The 16,915-nt window shown below is 47.4% G+C and overlaps 1 protein-coding gene across 1 annotated transcript in view; it reads left to right on the forward strand.

Annotated features, from left to right (window-relative positions):
- Nucleotides 1-16,915, forward strand: part of FRAS1 (Fraser extracellular matrix complex subunit 1) — a 380,286-nt gene that overhangs the window by 223,005 nt on the left and 140,366 nt on the right. The window lies entirely within an intron of this gene.

Genomic DNA, 16,915 nt, shown 5'->3' on the forward strand with positions numbered 1-16,915 from the left:
GAGGAACATTACTGTCTCCAGCACTGTTTCTTGCTTTTCTGTCTTCCACATTCGTGCTATGTCTTTCCCGAGAGGGTTCAGGGTGGTGGGTAATCGAACCGTTTCTCTGTCCCATCGATATCAGAAACCTGGGTGGTGGTGGCGCATGAGGCAGAGCCTTTTCAGTGGCTGCCCCCATATTGTGGAATTACCTGTGAAGAGAGCTTAGATCGGCTCCCTTTATGTTACCCTTCTGCCAGCAGACTGAGACCTTCCTATTCAGAGAGAGGCCTTTGAAAACAGAGAGATCATTGCCATTCAATGAGCATTTAAAGCATATGACCCCTCCCCCCCAAATCATTGGAAATGTAGTTGGTTAAGGTTGCTGGGAATTACGGTTCTGTGAGAGCGAAACTAATGTTCCCAGGATTCTTTGGGGGGAAGTCATGTGCTTTAAATGTGCGGAGGATGTGCTTTAAGTATATGGTGTGGACCTGGCCTGCTATCAGGGCAATCTGCATTTTTGTTGCTGATCTAAATGTGTTTGGATGTATTTTAGTTGTTATTTTTAACTAGTTTGTTTTAAGCTGCTTTGCATTTTGTAATGTTGTAAGCTGCCTTGAATCCCAGCTTGGGAAAATGGCAGGATACAACTGCAAATAATAATAATAATAATAATAATAATAATAATAATAATAATAATAATACATCATCATTATTATTAACAGCTCCCTGCAGTGCATTAGTCTTGGGTGTTGTGTCTTGTCCGAAGCTCCTCGCTAAAGCTCTGTGGCTGAATGCTGGTTTGCATCCAGGTCCCCTTGACCTACGCTCTGGGCACTGCACCATGAAGGTTGCCGTTTAAAAAATCAGCAAGCAACAGTCGTGCCATTCAGTTGACCCATGAAGACAACCCAGCACACTGCCAGCCCAATCTAAACATTAGATTACAGTGTTTTGATTTATTTGTTTATGTTTAGCAGATTTATATCCTGTCTTCTGACCCATTGATCATCAAGGTAGCTTCCAACAGATTGTAAATTATGTGTGTGCGCGCGCACACGTGCCCAATTAAAGGGAACAAAGTGTGCCTCCTTTGTGTTCTGCCAGTTGAAGCCAGTTGTTCTTTCTGGCAGGTATTGCGGGCTGGGTGGGCCGCAAGCTCCCTGCTGCTGCTCCTTTGACTAACAGATGGGGCCAGATTGATCATCCCTTTGCCGTGGTGTTCTTCCTGGGTTGCCACCTGGGGGTTCTGCCTCCCAAGGGCCTAAGGGCCACCTGGCTGGTGGCAGAAGCCAGAGTATACCTTCCTTCAACTTTGCAGTGCCAGGTAACTGGCAACTGAAACAATGTCTTTTCATGCCGGGAGATGGGGAAGCAAGCTTTCTGTACCTTCTCATCTTATCCTGTTGGATTTGGCCAGGCTGGCCCTCTCCTTGCCATGATGAATAACAAGGGATGCATCTCTTGGTGTAATTTGTAGACTGGCAAGTCCTGAACCAGCTCACCACAGGGCAATTCCCAGGCCTCATGGTCTCTGTGATGGGTATTCAGCAAGACCTCGTAATAAGCTTGCAAAGGGGTGCATTTTTGCAGAGCCACCAGCCACGGCCATTGACAGGTTGACGTGAAGCCTCCTATCGAGTTAACATGGTAAAGTCGAAAAAGGTGTGTTAAGAGGCCTTCTCTGTGCTAGACTCTTCAGAGGCTTCCCAAAGCCCTAGTGTCAGAGCCGTTTTAGGCATTTAGCGGGAAAGCACATGGCAAAATTCCCATGGCACTGCTTCTTTTCAGACTATATAAGCTTGTGCAGGCGAAGTAGACTGGAATATTTAGTTTCTCCCTCGTGGGTCAAAGTTTCTCTCTGACATGCCAGTTTTCTACATACAGGGATCTTGTGATGTGAAGCCTCCTGGTGTGGGGTTCTGAGACCAAAAGAGATGTGCATGTTTTCCTCAAACTTGTTTACAACCCATCCAAATGCCTCCCTCTCTTGAGGAGACTTTTCCCTGAGGAAAAATTATTCCCCTTCAACGTTTACTCCAATCTGATTTGGCTACATGGCCTTGTCAAGAAGCCTGTTCAGAGTGAAGGCGATTCTTCCTGCTCTTGTTCTGAATTGGCTTTGTTACATAGTCAAATCTGATGGGTTGTGGAGTGCCGTAATGTCGTAATGATTGAGGTCTGATCCCTGATTGACTCGGAACACCTTTCCAGGAAGTAGGAGGTAAAACAACCCAAAATAGTCCTGAAGCAGCAGATAAGAGCAAGCAAATTTGGAGAGGTGCTGAGGCCTACAAACAAGATAAGCAAAAGTTTGTGTGTCAGGATATATTTTATCTCCCAGAAAACCCATGCCAAAAATGTTTATATGCCAAAATATTGGCAATTCCCTAACTAGCAAATAGTAGAGACTGGGGAAGAGTGTACTTTGCAATTTTCCTAACGTTATTGAATAGCTCAGCTGTGAATTTCTTTCGGAAACTCTGAAAGGCCATGTTATTTGGGTTGCATTTTGGTTAATACTAATGCGCTTGGTCGTAGTTTTTATTTAATTTTTAACTGGCCTCCTTTGCATGTATGGTTTTCAAACACTCCCCCCTCCCCCCTTAAAAAGAATTTTTAATGGGATAGGCTGAACTGCAAACCCAAATAAATACCATTTTAAAAATGTATGGCTGAGTCTATTGCCACCAGTCTCCTGTGAGATGAATTTGATTAGGTTTGAATCAAGTGTGAGTTTTTCGTTATATGGAGAGAAAAATGAAATGCCAGGACTTTCAGAAAGGGATCCTCAGTGGTATATTGGCAGAGCGTTGAGTGATGTATGAAGTCTATGCCAAGAGAGAAGGGTGGTGAGAGACAGATCAAATATTTGGAAGTTAAATGCTGCAGTTCAGAGGGCTTTTAAATCTATGGTGTGGATCCGCCTTAAGGTGCAGGCAGTGGTGATACTGGGCTTTTATCAGGGCAATCTGTCCTACTAATAATATTTATAATACAGTGGTACCTTGGGTTAAGCACTTAATTCGTTCTGGAGGTCCGTTCTTAACCTGAAACTGTTCTTAACCTGAGGTACCACTTTAGCTGCCGCCGTGCCGCCACCACGCAATTTCTGTTCTCATCCTGAAGCAAAGTTCTTAACCCGAGGTACTATTTCTGGGTTAGCGGAGTCTGTAACCTGAAGCGTCTGTAACCCGAGGTGCCACTGTAATCATTGATTATTTGTATGCCATCCATCTGACTGGGTTGCCCCAACCACTCTGGGCGGCTTCCCCCAAAATTATAAAACCACAGTAAAGCATCAACAATTAAAAACTTTCCTATACAGGGCTGCCTTCAGATACCTTCTAAAAGTCATATAGTTGTTTATCTCGTTGACATCTGATGGGAGGGCGTTCCACAGGGCGGGCGCCACTATCAAGAAGGCCCTCTGTCTGGTTCCCTGAAACTTCACTTCTCGCAATGAGGCAACTGCCAGAAGGCCCTCAGAGCTGGACCTCAGTGTCTGGGCTGGATGATGACACTCCCTCAGGTATACAAGGCCAAGACCATTTAGGGCTTTAAAGGTCAGCACCAACACTGTGGTGCTCGGAAACGTGCTGGGAACCAATGTAGATCTTTTAGAACCAGGGTTATTTGGTCCTGGTGACTACTTCCAGTCACCAGTTTGAATTAATTGTAGTTCATGAGTCTTCTTCTTTATTACATTTATATACCACCATTATCTCAAGGTGTGGTGTACAGTGGTACCTCACGTTAAGAACTTAATTCGGTCCGGAGGCCCGTTCTTAACGTGAAGGTTTCCTGAGGTACCACTTTAGCTAATGGGGCCTCTCGCTGCCACCGCACGATTTCTGTGTTCATCCTGAAGCAAAGTTCTTAACCCGAGGTACTATTTCTGGGTTAGCGGAGTCTGTAACCTGAAGCGTCTGTAACCTGAAATGTCTGTAACCCGAGGTACCAATGTACATTGTTCTCCTCCCCATTTCACCCTCACAGCAACCCTGTGAGGTAGGTTAAGCTAAGAGAGGGTGACTGGCCCAAGGTCACCCAGTGAGCTTCCTGGCTGAATGGGGCTTCGGACCCTGCTCTCCTAGGTCCTAGTCCAACACTCTAACTGTTACACCACACTGGCTCTTGCCTTCAAGGGTAGCCCCACGGAGAGTGCATTGCAGTAGTCCAAGTGGGAGATAACCAGAGCATGCCCCACTCTGGCCAGACGGAGCACAGGCAGGCAAGTAGGGTCTCAGCCGGCACACCAGTTGCAGTTTTATTCTTGTTGCTGAATGTGTTCTGATGTATTTTAATTATTTTCTCCTCCCGATTTTCCATTCCACATCACCACCTCCACAACAGCAATTCAGGATTCTGTGGCCACTGAGCACGTACAATCCTCATTAATCTCTTTCTGCTCCCCTCCAATATTAAGATTTTATATATATATATATACTTCTGCAAGCATTGCAGTTCCCCAAAGGCTGCCGCCGCGGTGTGTTTGTGTGTGATGCCTTTTTTGCACTGTAAGCAACGGCACTTGCACTCTGAGCGCTGGAAATAAAGGAGTTGATTCTTTCGTAGGAAGAATCCACTGTGGCCCCAAACACCCAAGAGCTTCGCTGTTTCATTGGCAGTGGCGTAGCGTGGGTTGTCAGCACCCGGGGCAAGGCAAGTAATTTGCGCCCCCCCCCCGCTGCACTGTCCCTCCCCCAGATAGTCCCTCGCTCTCTCTCCGCACCGCACCGCATGCCTGGCACCCTCCCCTCCACAGTGGGCGGCGACCCGGCGGCTCGGATCGGATTCGCACAGCCAGCACTGCAGTGAGAGAGAGTGAGTGAGCCAGGTAGGGGCAGAGAGCTGCGAGTGCGAGCGCACCCCCAGATGTTGCGGCCGGTGCGGCCGGCCCCCCCTGCACCCCCCACGCTACGCCACTGCAAATGCCAGCTGCCCAAGAGGTTCGCTGTTTCATCGGGGCTCATGCAGGATATCTTTCCTAGTGGATTGGGCCCAGTGGGCCCTGTGCGCCCCTGTGAAACCTTTGCCAGAAGTTGCTAATTGCATTTACCTATTTAAGGGAGATTAATCACATTTTAATCTATCGGGAGGACAAGCATAAACACTGCCTGGGAACCGTTCCAGTCACTTCAGAGCTTTACCGCGGCCATTTTTTTTAGCTTATCAAAGGAAAGATAACAGTTGCAGAGCTTATGCCAGCACTCGAAGCTTCCAAGAAAGATAATGGATCCAAAAAAAGGGGGGGAAATGGTATCATTCTCGAGTTCATCATTCCGACTCCCCTTCGCAACAGTTCTCCCCCGTCTTTTGAGCCAAAAGACTTATTTCTTTGATCTCGAGAAGTAATTTTTTTCACGGCTTATTTGTTTTCCACCCACAACAGAGTTATTGCTCCGTCTCCTTGCAGCCGAGGCTAGGAATGAAGAGATCGGTGTAGATAAAACAAGGGCGAAGTCTTTGTACCCAGATTAATTCTACAACTTTTTCATTAGAGGATCTGAAGGAGGGAAGGGCGTGTAGTTGGGGAGGGGGACATGGCTTGGCGGTGGAGGCCACAACTTGCATGCAGAAGGCATTTGCGTCCATTCCCGATATCCCCAGCTGAAGTATAGCAGCTACCTGAAGCCCTAGGTTAGCTGATTCTGGTCAGAGTGGACAATACTGAGGACCAAACAAGACTAAGAATAAATTGCAGGCATGGGTGGCTCAAGCTTACTTATAAGTAAGGAAGTAACACTTCATCGGAACAGAATAATGGTACAGTGGTACCTCGGGTTACAGACGCTTCAGGTTGCAGACTCCGCTAACCCAGAAATAGTACCTCAGGTTAAGAACTTTGCTTCAGGATGAGAACAGAAATCGTGCTGCAGCGGCAGCGGGAGGCCCCATTAGCTAAAGTGGTGCTTCAGGTTAAGAACAGTTTCGGGTTAAGAACGGACCTCCAGAACGAAGTTCTTAACCCGAGGTTCCACTGTGCAGACTTGGAAAGAGCTGAATACCATTCAGGAGCTTTTCCAAGGTAAAGGGTTTGAGGGAATAAGTTCTGTTTAGGAGCAAGGGCCCAATGTTCATGAGCAAAAGCGATCAGCAAGGATTCCAAGGGTGCACAAAGCTGCTCCAACAAGTTTCCCCCCTACCCACCAAGGAGGTACAGAGAATGTCTGACTACTCGTAAGTCTGTCTGTCCACTCCTGTTTTGAAGGTAGGTGCTATGTCTACAGCGGCCTTTTTCAAACTTGGAACATGTGCGTGTCAGCATCGCCCTGAGCCAGTGTTACCAACTGGACTCATCCACCTCAGCCCCAACTGGGCTAGGCGAGCTGGATGGCACTTCCAGAGACCACCTTCCTCTGTAGAACAGGTCCAAGTGCCGTGGACTCACAACTCAGAGCTGTGAGCACCGCAAATCACTTCACCAAGATAACAGTCGTTGTGCAGCAGAGCAAAAATACTCAGACGACAGTGCTGAAGAATATATTCTTTTATTCTCTAACAGCTACTGTTCTATACACTATATACAAATGGAGATTCTCAGTCTTTTCCTATACACTGACTTGCTGACTCACTCACTCGCTGGCTGACTCTCTCTCTCTGAGTCTCTCTCTCACACACAGTGAGTCTCACACTATCACACTGAGTCACTATACTATCTCAGTCGGAGTGGAACATGCAGATATAAGAACACGCCTCCTCCTCTCCTCAGAGTCAGGAGACTGATGAGGTGATTCTTGAGTATGGGAGGGGTGAAATCTCCTCAGTGCGGAGGAGGGCGACCAAGATGACCAGGGGTCTGTAAACCAAGCCTTATGAGGAACGGTTGAAGGAGTTGAGTATGTTTAGCCTGGAAAAGAGGAGACTGAGAGGAGAAAGGATAGCTATCTTCAAATATCTGAAGGGCTGACACATGGAAGATGGAGTAAGCTTGATTTCTCCTGCTCTGGAGGGTAGAACCAATGGCTTCAAGTTACAAGCAAGGATATTCTGACTAAACATTCAGGAGAACTTTCTGGCGATAAGAGCTGTTAGGCAGTGGAACGGACTCCCTCGGGAGGTGGGCTCTCCTTCCTTGGAGGCTGTTAAGCAGAAGTTGGATGGCCACCTGTCATGGGTGCTTTAGCTGAGATTCCGGCATTGTAGGGGGTTGGACTCCATTGCCTTCATGCTCCCATCCAGCTCCTCAATTCTATGATTCTATGATTGCCACAAGGGCAGTGGCTCAGGAGAATGGGAACATCCTGGGGGAACAGAACAGAGGAGGTGCTCTCTCTGCCTAATGGTAGGTGTCAGGTGTGCGTGCAGGAGCCAGGCCCTGTGACCAATAGGATTCTGCAGGACTGGGGCCTTCCTAAGTTTGTTCTGAAGAGGCAGGGCGCGGCCTCGCAGGTGAGGCCGATTGGTAACTCACAGCATCTGGTGGCAAGAGCCGGGAAGGGATAGAAGGTCAGCATTTTCCCTTTGGCTCTTTGCCACAGCAACACGTTCCCTGCCCTGCTGCGTTTGACTCCTTGATTCCTTGCTTCTTGATCCTCGGACACTTGACTTTGTGACCCCTTGCTTCTTGATCCTTGGACTTTGTGACCCCTTTCTTCTTGATCCTCGGACCCCTGACTTCGTGACTCCTTGCTTCTTGATCCTCGGACCCCTGACTTCGTGACTCCTTGCTTCTTGATCCTCGGACCCCTGACTTCGTGACTCCTTGCTTCTTGATCCTCGGACCCCGGACTTCGTGACTCCTTGCTTCTTGATCCTCGGACCCCTGACTTTGTGACCCCTTGCTTTTTGATCCTCCGACCCCTGACTTCATGACTCCTTTCTTCTTGATCCTCGGACCCCTGACTTCATGACTCCTTGCTTCCTGACCCACGGACCCATGACTTCGTGACTCCTTGCTTCCTGACCCACAGACCCTTGGCTTCTTGACTCCTGGCTTCTGGACTTCCACTCCTTCTCCACCTCACCATCTTGCCCCCAGTCCCAATGTCCCCAGCTGGGACTTCGATCGCCCATGAACCAGACCGTGACAGAAGGGCTGGCCTTGCAACCAAGCTTGACAAGGGATGTAGAGCACCAATGCCCAGTGGTAGGGCTGGCCCTGCAACAAAGGTTACAGGGGACGGAATGCACCAATGGCCCAGGAGGGAAGACACTGTGTCCTGCCTTCTGTGTGTCCTATGATCTCACCACCATTACCTGGGCCTGAAAGGCAGCTTCATTTAATCAGGAAATGCTGGCTTGTGAGAGAGATGGAAACTATTTTATGTCCCCCTCTTCCCCACCTCACAGCACACACACTTCTGCTTGTCTGCAGCTTTATTATGAAAGATAGCCTTATCATTTGGCATAATTCAGCCTGGTTTCCATCTGCCCCTTCCTCCAGTCTCCCATCCTTGACTTCTCAGTAAGGAACACCCTCCCCTTGAATTCTCCACAAGTATTTTCAGCAAGAATTCGCAGCAACGCTTATCAGCAAATCCCTCCCGGGTTTTCTACAAGTGGTCGGCTTTGCAGGCGAGACTCCGAGGAAAGAGGGCCAGAGCTGCCAGAATGACTGACGTTGTCCTTATAGCCATGGAGGGTGCAGCAGCTGTAGAATCATAGAATCATAGAGTTGGAAGAGACCACAAGGGCCATCGAGTCCAACCCCCTGCTAAGCAGGAAACACCATCAGAGCACTCCTGACCTATGGTTGTCAAGCCTCTGCTTAAAGACCTCCAAAGAAGGAGACTCCACCACACTCCTTGGCAGCAAAGTCCACTGTCAAACAGCTCTTACTGTCAGGAAGTTCTTCCTAATGTTTAGGTGGAATCTTCTTTCTTGTAGTTTGGATCCATTGCTCCGTGTCCGCTTCTCTGGAGCAGCAGAAAACAACCTTTGTATCTGTAGGAAAAGAAAGGGCAGGCAATACAGTGGTACCTCGGGTTACAGACGCTTCAGGTTACATACGCTTCAGGTTACAGACTCCGCTAACCCAGAAATAGTACCTCGGGTTAAGAACTTTGCTTCAGGATGAGAACAGAAATCATGCTCCAGCGGTGCGGCAGCAGCAGGAGGCCCCATTAGCTAAAGTGGTGCTTCAGGCTAGGAATAGTTTTGGGTTAAGAACGGACCTCCGGAACGAATTAAGTACTTAAGCCAAGGTACCACTGTACAATGAAAGAGATGGCGTACCTTCCTTGTGAGGAAGGACTGCCTAGTTTGAGCTGGGTTGATCTAAGGGAAAAGACGAGTTATGGAGGGGCAGGATTAGGGATGTGGGAGGATTTGGGTTCAAATAAAGGCAAAGCTTCCTAATTTGCAGTTTCCAAAATGCTACATGAACTGAAATACAACCACGCTTTGAAATATGCACTTCTCTGAATTTTGCAATTCCATTCTCTAGCCAAGTGAAGTGTACAAAAATGTACATACTGTGGGAGAGGGGAGTACATACGTTCATGAAAATAGCACACCAGTATGCATTACACTGGGACACGGGTGGCAATGTGGTCTAAACCACTGAGCCTAGGGCTTGCCGATCAGAAGGTCGGTGGTTCAAATCCTCCCGACAGGGTGAGCTCCCATTGCTCGGTCCCTGCTCCTGCCAACCTAGGAGTTCGAAAGCACATCAAGGTGCAAGTAGATAAATAGGTACCGCTCCAGCGGGAAGGTAAATGTCGTTTCCGTGCGCTGCTCTGGTTCGCCAGAAGCGGCTTAGTCATGCTGGCCACATGACCCGTCAGCTGTACGCTGGCTCCCTCGGCCAATAAAACGAGATGAGCGCTGCAACCCCAGAGTCGTCCGTGACTGGACCTAATGGTCAGGGGTACCTTTACCTTTTTATTCCCCCCCCCCGACATGCATGGAGATATAAGACTATCTAGATCTAGATACACACCATGTTCTGGCTGCTCCCCTATAGTGTGGAATAAGCCCCACATACTACTGGCAATCCATGCTCTAGTCTAAGCCACTGAGCCTAGGGATTGCCAATCAGAAGGTTGGCGGTTCAAATCCCCGCGACGGGGTGAGCTCCTGTTGCTCGGTCCCTGCTCTTGCCAGCTTAGCAGTCCGAAAGCACGTCAACATGCAAGTAGATAAATAGGTACCACTCCAGCGGGAAGGTAAACAGCTTTTCCATGCGCTGCTCTGGTTTCGCCAGAAGCGGCATAGTCATGCTGGCCACATGACCCGGACAAATGTCGGCTCCCTCGGCCAGTAAAGCGAGATGAGCACCGCAACCCCAGAGTCGTTCGCGACTGGACTTATCTGTCAGGGGTCCTTTACGTTTATGCATTACATTTGGAGGAAATGCATACAAAAATGTGAATTTTAGGAGAAATTAGCACTTAAAATACTGGTGAATTTTCTCTTTCACTTGTAATATTGGGATTTGAAGATTTTTTTAAAATGCTGGTTTATAGTAGGTAGAATGGTTGGATTTTAAGGAATGAATATTATATGTAGCTGCAGGACAGAGAGTCAGAAGTCCTTTTTCTCTTTTCTATCTTTCTGTAGTCTTTTCCTTTCTCTTCCTTTCAGGTCTCTCCCTTCTTTGTTTTTTGTTCTTCTGACTTTGTTCTCTTTTAGACCCATGTGGCTGTCTTATCTTAGTATAAAAATAAAAAGAAACTTTGTAATTGGTATGTATTTTTTCATATAACTATGAATATGTATCAATAAACAAGTTAATTAAAAAGGTGAATAAATTTTCATGAGGATCAATATAAAAAAAATATCTCAAACTGATCTGGAATATGGACTTAAAGCTGGAAATGCGAGGAACTAAGGAAAACCACAAAGGACACGTTTCCCCATCCCTAGACATGACGGTTCAGCCAACTCCAACCTGGTGTGCCCCTAATGTTGTTGGGTTCCAGCTCAGATTAGCCCCAGCCAGCATGGCCACTTTGTCCTGGGATGGTGGAGAGTTGTGTTCCTCAAACATTTTGAGGGCTACAGGTTTCCCACCTGTGGTTTATAGCACAGGCCACCATCAGCTGCCCAGTGAACAGTTTTGGCAGCCAACAGTTGGGGCAGATCCAAGGGGGCCACCAAGATGACAAAGATGGCCACCAACTAGGATGCTGGACTTGATGAACCTAGAACGTTGGTTCCCAAAGTGGGTGGTACCACCCCTTGAGGGAATTACCTAGCAGAGTTCTAAGAGGAGAGAGGATGGCAGAGGGGTGCTGGAGAGGTAAGTAATAATCAGTCTTTGAATAGCTGGTATCATTGGATGAAGTTCATTAATTTTGTTGAATCAATTAAACTAAACAGTTTTACAGTCATACCTCGGGTTGCGAACGCTGCGGGTTATGTCTTTTCAGGTTGTGTCCTGCGGCAACCCAGAAGTACCGGAAAGGGTTACTTCCATGTTTCGCCGCTCGTGCATGCACAGATGCACAAAATGATGTCAGGCGCATGCGCAGAAGCATCGAATTGCGAGCCGCATGTGTGCAGATGCGGGTTGCGTTCCTTTCAGGTTGTGAACGGGGCTCCGGAATGGATCCTGTTCGCAACCAGAGGTACCACTGTAATTGGATTTTGAATAAAGGTGCAGTGAATTGTTGCTGCTTTGAATTGTATTGTATTCTCTTCCTTAGTGGGTCTTGCAAACCTCTATTCTGAATAATGCTTTTTATAGGGTAGAATAGGGGGCACTGAGGATATTTGTGGCACCAAGGGGCTGTGTCCCAAAAAGGATGGGCAGCAGAAAACTACACATTCACGCTATGTGCATAATTCATTTTAGGGGGAGGCTTCCTTTGAAGACAGTCCCTAAAGTGCAGTTGGTGCAGAATTCAGTGTCTGGGCTGTTATTTGGGTGGAGACTGATAGGATTCCTTTGGTCCCCTCTCCCTGAACCTGGGCGAGAGACAGACTTGGGCAGCAGTGAATAATCAAGTGAGAAAGAGGCAGAAGAAAAGCTTGACTCAAAGAAGGGATTCTTGAGGAGGAGGAGGAGAAAAAGAAAAGGCAGATAAGCTAAGGAAGACTAAGGAAGAAAGGGAAAGGAGAGGCGGCTGGTGGCAAAGGGATGTTTAATTAAAAAGAATGGTCTGGGAGCTTGGAAACACAAGTTTAATAAATATAAATAAACAAATAAAAGCACAGAAAGCAAAAGGAGGTGTTCAGGCAATTGGCCCATATAACTGATAGCTTCCTGGGACCATTATTCTATATTCTGTGTGTAGCATAATGGTTATATTAGCCTTGAAGCAAACACCTGTCCAGGGATTTGTTGACTTGCATGACCTGAATGAAACTTTCACCTCTTCTTCCCTCGCAGTTCATAAAGTTTGGTCATTTGTTCCCGCCGCCTAATTACTGAAACCTGATCGATTGGAATAATCATATATTGCCACAAGCGGCATAATTTGCATATATCATTTGGTTCCTTGCGAGCTCGAAGGGTTTGACTTGGCTTGTCAAGGAAAGTTGCTTTTTTTCTGCCGTAATGAATGACTTGTCTCTGTCTGTGCTGCTGCCGTACCTCAATCTCTTCAACACTTATTGAAATGTCACCATGTGAATTTGCCTTCAGAGGTTATTAATCATGGGTTAACAAGTAGCTGTCACATGAAACCATGCAACTGAAAGCAGTAAATTATACCACAGAAACTATTATAAGGTTCTTTTTTTTTAAGGGGGGGGGAACCTCCACAAGAACTCTGCTTTCATAATAATGTTTTCATAGCTATCTTCCAATCCATCAATGCTGCTTGTTAATCGAGAATTTTCCTTCAGACCCTTGAGGTAGAATGATGTATTTGGGACTTCAAGGGAACTCAAAGCCAAATATGACTCTTTTCAGTACCTTGAAGGGAAATTGTTTGCCAATTGCAAATTAATTGTAGCGAGGAAGCCGGTGGCGAAGAGAGAGCGTTACGGCTGCGAGAAAGGCAACTATCATTATCTTTCCGAGTGGGTGGCAGTTCCTCAGGTTTTAAGGAGACTCTGGGCTACGTGAACCAATTAGCGCAAGTAAATTTAATTGGCAGGATGTTTCTGAAGAACTTGAGGGTGGGAATTACTGAGGAATGGTAATAGTTCGGGAAGGGAAACCAAGACAAATTGCATAGCATAGGCTCGTCCATTAACGCAAATGGGGCACTGCCCCACCAGTGTCAGTCTGCCACTCCTCATTTGCCTGCCTCCTTACATATATTCCGAAAACCTCCATTTTTAAGAATCCAAACGGAACTTTGTAACAAGTGGAGGAACATTGCACAAGTCATATCTTGTGCGCTCTTAGTGGGATGGCATTTGACAAAGTTTTATTCATGGTAAGGTAAAGGTAAAGGGACCCCTGACCATTAAGTCCAGTCGTGACCGACTCTGGGGTTGCGGCGCTTATCTCGCTTTATTGGCTGAGGGAGCCGGCGTACAGCTTCCGGGTCATATGGCCAGCATGACTAAGCCGCTTCTGGCAAACCAGAGCAGCGCACGGAAACGCCGTTTACCTTCCGGCTGGAGTGGTACCTATTTATCTACTTGCACTTTGACGTGCTTTCGAACTGCTAGGTTGGCAGGAACAGGGACTGAGCAACGGGAGCTCACCCCGTCGCGGGGATTCGAACCGCCGACCTTCCGATCAGCAAGTCCTAGGCTCTGTGGTTTAACCCACAGCGCCACCCGCGTCCCACTTTATTCATGGTAGACCCGATGAAATTTCTGAAAGATTGTGGCCTAAGCATTTGCCAGTGAATTTAATGGAGAAGCGACGTGAGCACAATTTATTTAGGTCTCCACCCCTTCCTTTTTTGTTGAGGGAGGACAGAGTGTTGACTCATCCTCAATGAGTTATTACTGTTTCGTAAAAGACTGAACCATATGCTGGCTTGCGGAAGAGGTGCAGGGCCTATTCAATCAGAGCTATTCTGCCTGGCTTTCAATTTGAACTTAGCCTGATCGTTTATTCCCCTTCCTTCCTTCCCTCCCCATTTTTATGAAGATCACCTGCTCTGGGATCCCACAGCTAATTCTCCCCTGGTCTCCACGCTGGCTCAAATAGGACTAATTTAGCCAGCTAGCCCTGGTGATCATCTAATGTTTATTGGATGGATTTCCCCCCTAAATTGATTTTTGAATTCTGAATTTACTGTTATTCACACTGGAGAAATGCTCCAAAGATATACGAGGAGGATCTGGAGCAGTTCTGGTTTTGGAACTGTGGTAAACTCATGGGCAGATAAGCTGTAGAAAAATTACTGTGCCGAGTGAGGGGAGTAGAATAGATGACCCCAACATCTCTTCCTGCTCTTTGTTGTTATGATTCCGGTATCCTTCAGGTCATAAGCAGTGTGCTTGGAACAATGTTGTGCGTTATCTTAACCGCTTGAGGTTGATGCTAGACTAAACTGAAAGCAAATTCTCCTTCCCGTTCATTCCAATGGGTGTCATGAAGGACAGAAAGATAAATATAAAGAGAAAATATTATTATGGTGGAAGCGGGAAACATTAAAGAGAATTTTGTGTTCCTTTTCAGGTTTTTTTTTATTCTCTAGCTCAAAGGGAAATGGCTGTGAAAAATCCAAACAAGTTTCTACAGTACAAAGTACCTCTTTCCCCTCATCCCTCCATCCCTGGTTCCCCATAGTCCATCAAATTCACTACAAGCCTCTCCTTTTCTCTCGTTTTTCTTCCCCTCCGAGAGAGATCAATAGCATGAACGCACGTCCTTTGATGTCCCCGTGGTCAAAGCAGTGCTGCAGGATAGAGAGAGATCTGTGCTCCCCCCCAGGAAGGAAAGACTCACTTATGGGAACTGTGTTCTCACACAGAGGCAAAAGCAAACAAATTGTGCAGACCTACGTCTGTGCAATGGCATGGAAGCAAAAGTTGTCCTGGTTTAATGTTTGGGAGGTGTGTGGGAGCATGTCAGAGACTTAAGTCTAAATACCAATTATTTGTGTTTCAGTGGATTTCACCTGGAGAAACTAATAAAGGTAAAGGGACCCCTGACCATTAGGTCCAGTCGTGGCCAACTCTGGGGTTGCGGCGCTCATCTCGCTTTATTGGCCGAGGGAGCCGGCGTACAGCTTCCAGGTCATGTGGCCAGCATGACTAAGCCACTTCTGGCGAACCAGAGCAGCGCACAGAAACGCCGTTTACCTTCCCACCGGAGTGGTACCTTTTATCTACTTGCACTTTGACGTGCTTTCCAACTGCTAGGTTGGCAGGAGCAGGGACCGAGCACCCCGTTGCAGGGATTCAAACCGCCAACCTTCTGATAGGCAAGTCCTAGGCTCTGTGGTTTAACCCACAGCACCACCTGCGTCCCTTGGAGAAACTAGTAGGTGCATGCTATATAGTGCAAAATATAAGTCCCATCAGCCCCAGGCAACATGACCAGTGGCCAGGGATGATGGAAGCTGCACCTGAGCAACATCTGAAAGGCCAGTGGCTCAGCATCCCAGCTATATAGTGAGTTTTCCCATTCATTTCAAGAGGGCTTGAGGAGAACATGAAATCCAGGACTGGTGGGTAGCTGGAATGAAGCCTCTCTGAAAGTAGGGTGTTGGTTGGTTGGTAGGTTTCCCCTTAGGACAGCCTTCCCTAACCTGGTGTCATGGGCTGGCTGAACACAAGAGGAATGGTGGGAGGCACCAACTGAGGCACCACCAAGGGAAGAAGGCTCAGAGCCCCGGAATTGGTGGGATGATTGAATTGAATGTTATCATTTCGGTCACAGACCAGTTCCAGCCCACATACAATATCAAGGAAGTCATAAAACACGATAGGGATACATTTGAATTTGCAATTAGGTGGTGGGATGATGATGAGTGGTCAGAGGGAGAAGGAGGAGGTATCAGAAGCTGAAGAGGCAACAGGCTTTAGTGGGCAGGGAGAGTTTGTGACAGAGAGAAGTCTAGAATCAGAGCAAGAAGCTGTAGCATGGGAGGAGGGAGGCCAAGAGGCAGAGATGGGTCTGGCTGCTGAAAAATCCTAGAAGTCTCCCTCTCCTGTTGTGACAAGCCCCCCCTTTCCCCTGCCGGTCTCCTAGAAGAGGGAGGAACAGAGGCCGGCCGGCGTGGTCTCAGATTGTTTGGGAAGGACCACGGGGAGGGAGATTTAGGCAGCTGTGGGAAGGTGTGGACCTTCAGCCCCCACAACTGCCTCCTAGGGGCAAGACTTGCCAAGAAGAGTTGCTGTGCCCATTAGGCCTGGCGCTCTGGAGCTGACCTTGTTTTTTCTTTTAAAAAAGAGAGTTTATTTTACTTGCTCTGGGATTTATTCCCAACACCTGCTCCTGACACCTAATGCATTCTGTTTTGGACTACAACTCCCATCAGCTCTAGCTTAGTCAGTGCTGGCTGGGGCTGATGGGAGTTGTAGTCCAATAGATCTTCAGCGCACCAGGTTGGGGGAGGCTGCCTTAGGCTACTGAATTTGCTGCAAATAATAAAGGGTTCAGACTTGAGAGCAAGGAAGCATCTTAATCTATATGGTGTTCAGGGAAATGGTTGTATGCATACAGGTAGAACCACATGGCTTCTCCCAGCAAGACATTGCCCAAACTGAGGAAGCTGGCACCAAGCTTTTCTACTTTCTGGTAGCTCCTGATTGACCCTCCTCTATCACTTGATTTCCCAGGCCAGGAATCTCCTGGCTAGAAATGTCTGTAGGTTCTCCTCTGTAGCCAGCAAGTCCTTGTGGCAAAGAGAGCCAGTGTCTGATCTCAGTGGCTCCTGTTTCGAAGCCCTACAGGATCGGGCTAGGAACACAGGGCACAGGGTGAGCCTAATATTAAGCACTCCCAACACTTTTTGATTACTGGACATTAAACATGCTCTTAGATTTCTCCCATTGGAACCAGTGTGGCTTAAAGATGTGCTAACTTTGGGTTGCATGCTGGCTTATGATATCCCCCAAAGGTCTTTGCTTTGTTCATTCATTGCCAATCTATTGCCGTTGGAATTTGAGCTCCTTGATTCTCTTC

Source organism: Podarcis tiliguerta (genome assembly GCF_965153285.1).
Source record: "Podarcis tiliguerta genome assembly, chromosome: 9".
NCBI classification, from domain to species: Eukaryota; Metazoa; Chordata; class Lepidosauria; order Squamata; family Lacertidae; genus Podarcis; species Podarcis tiliguerta.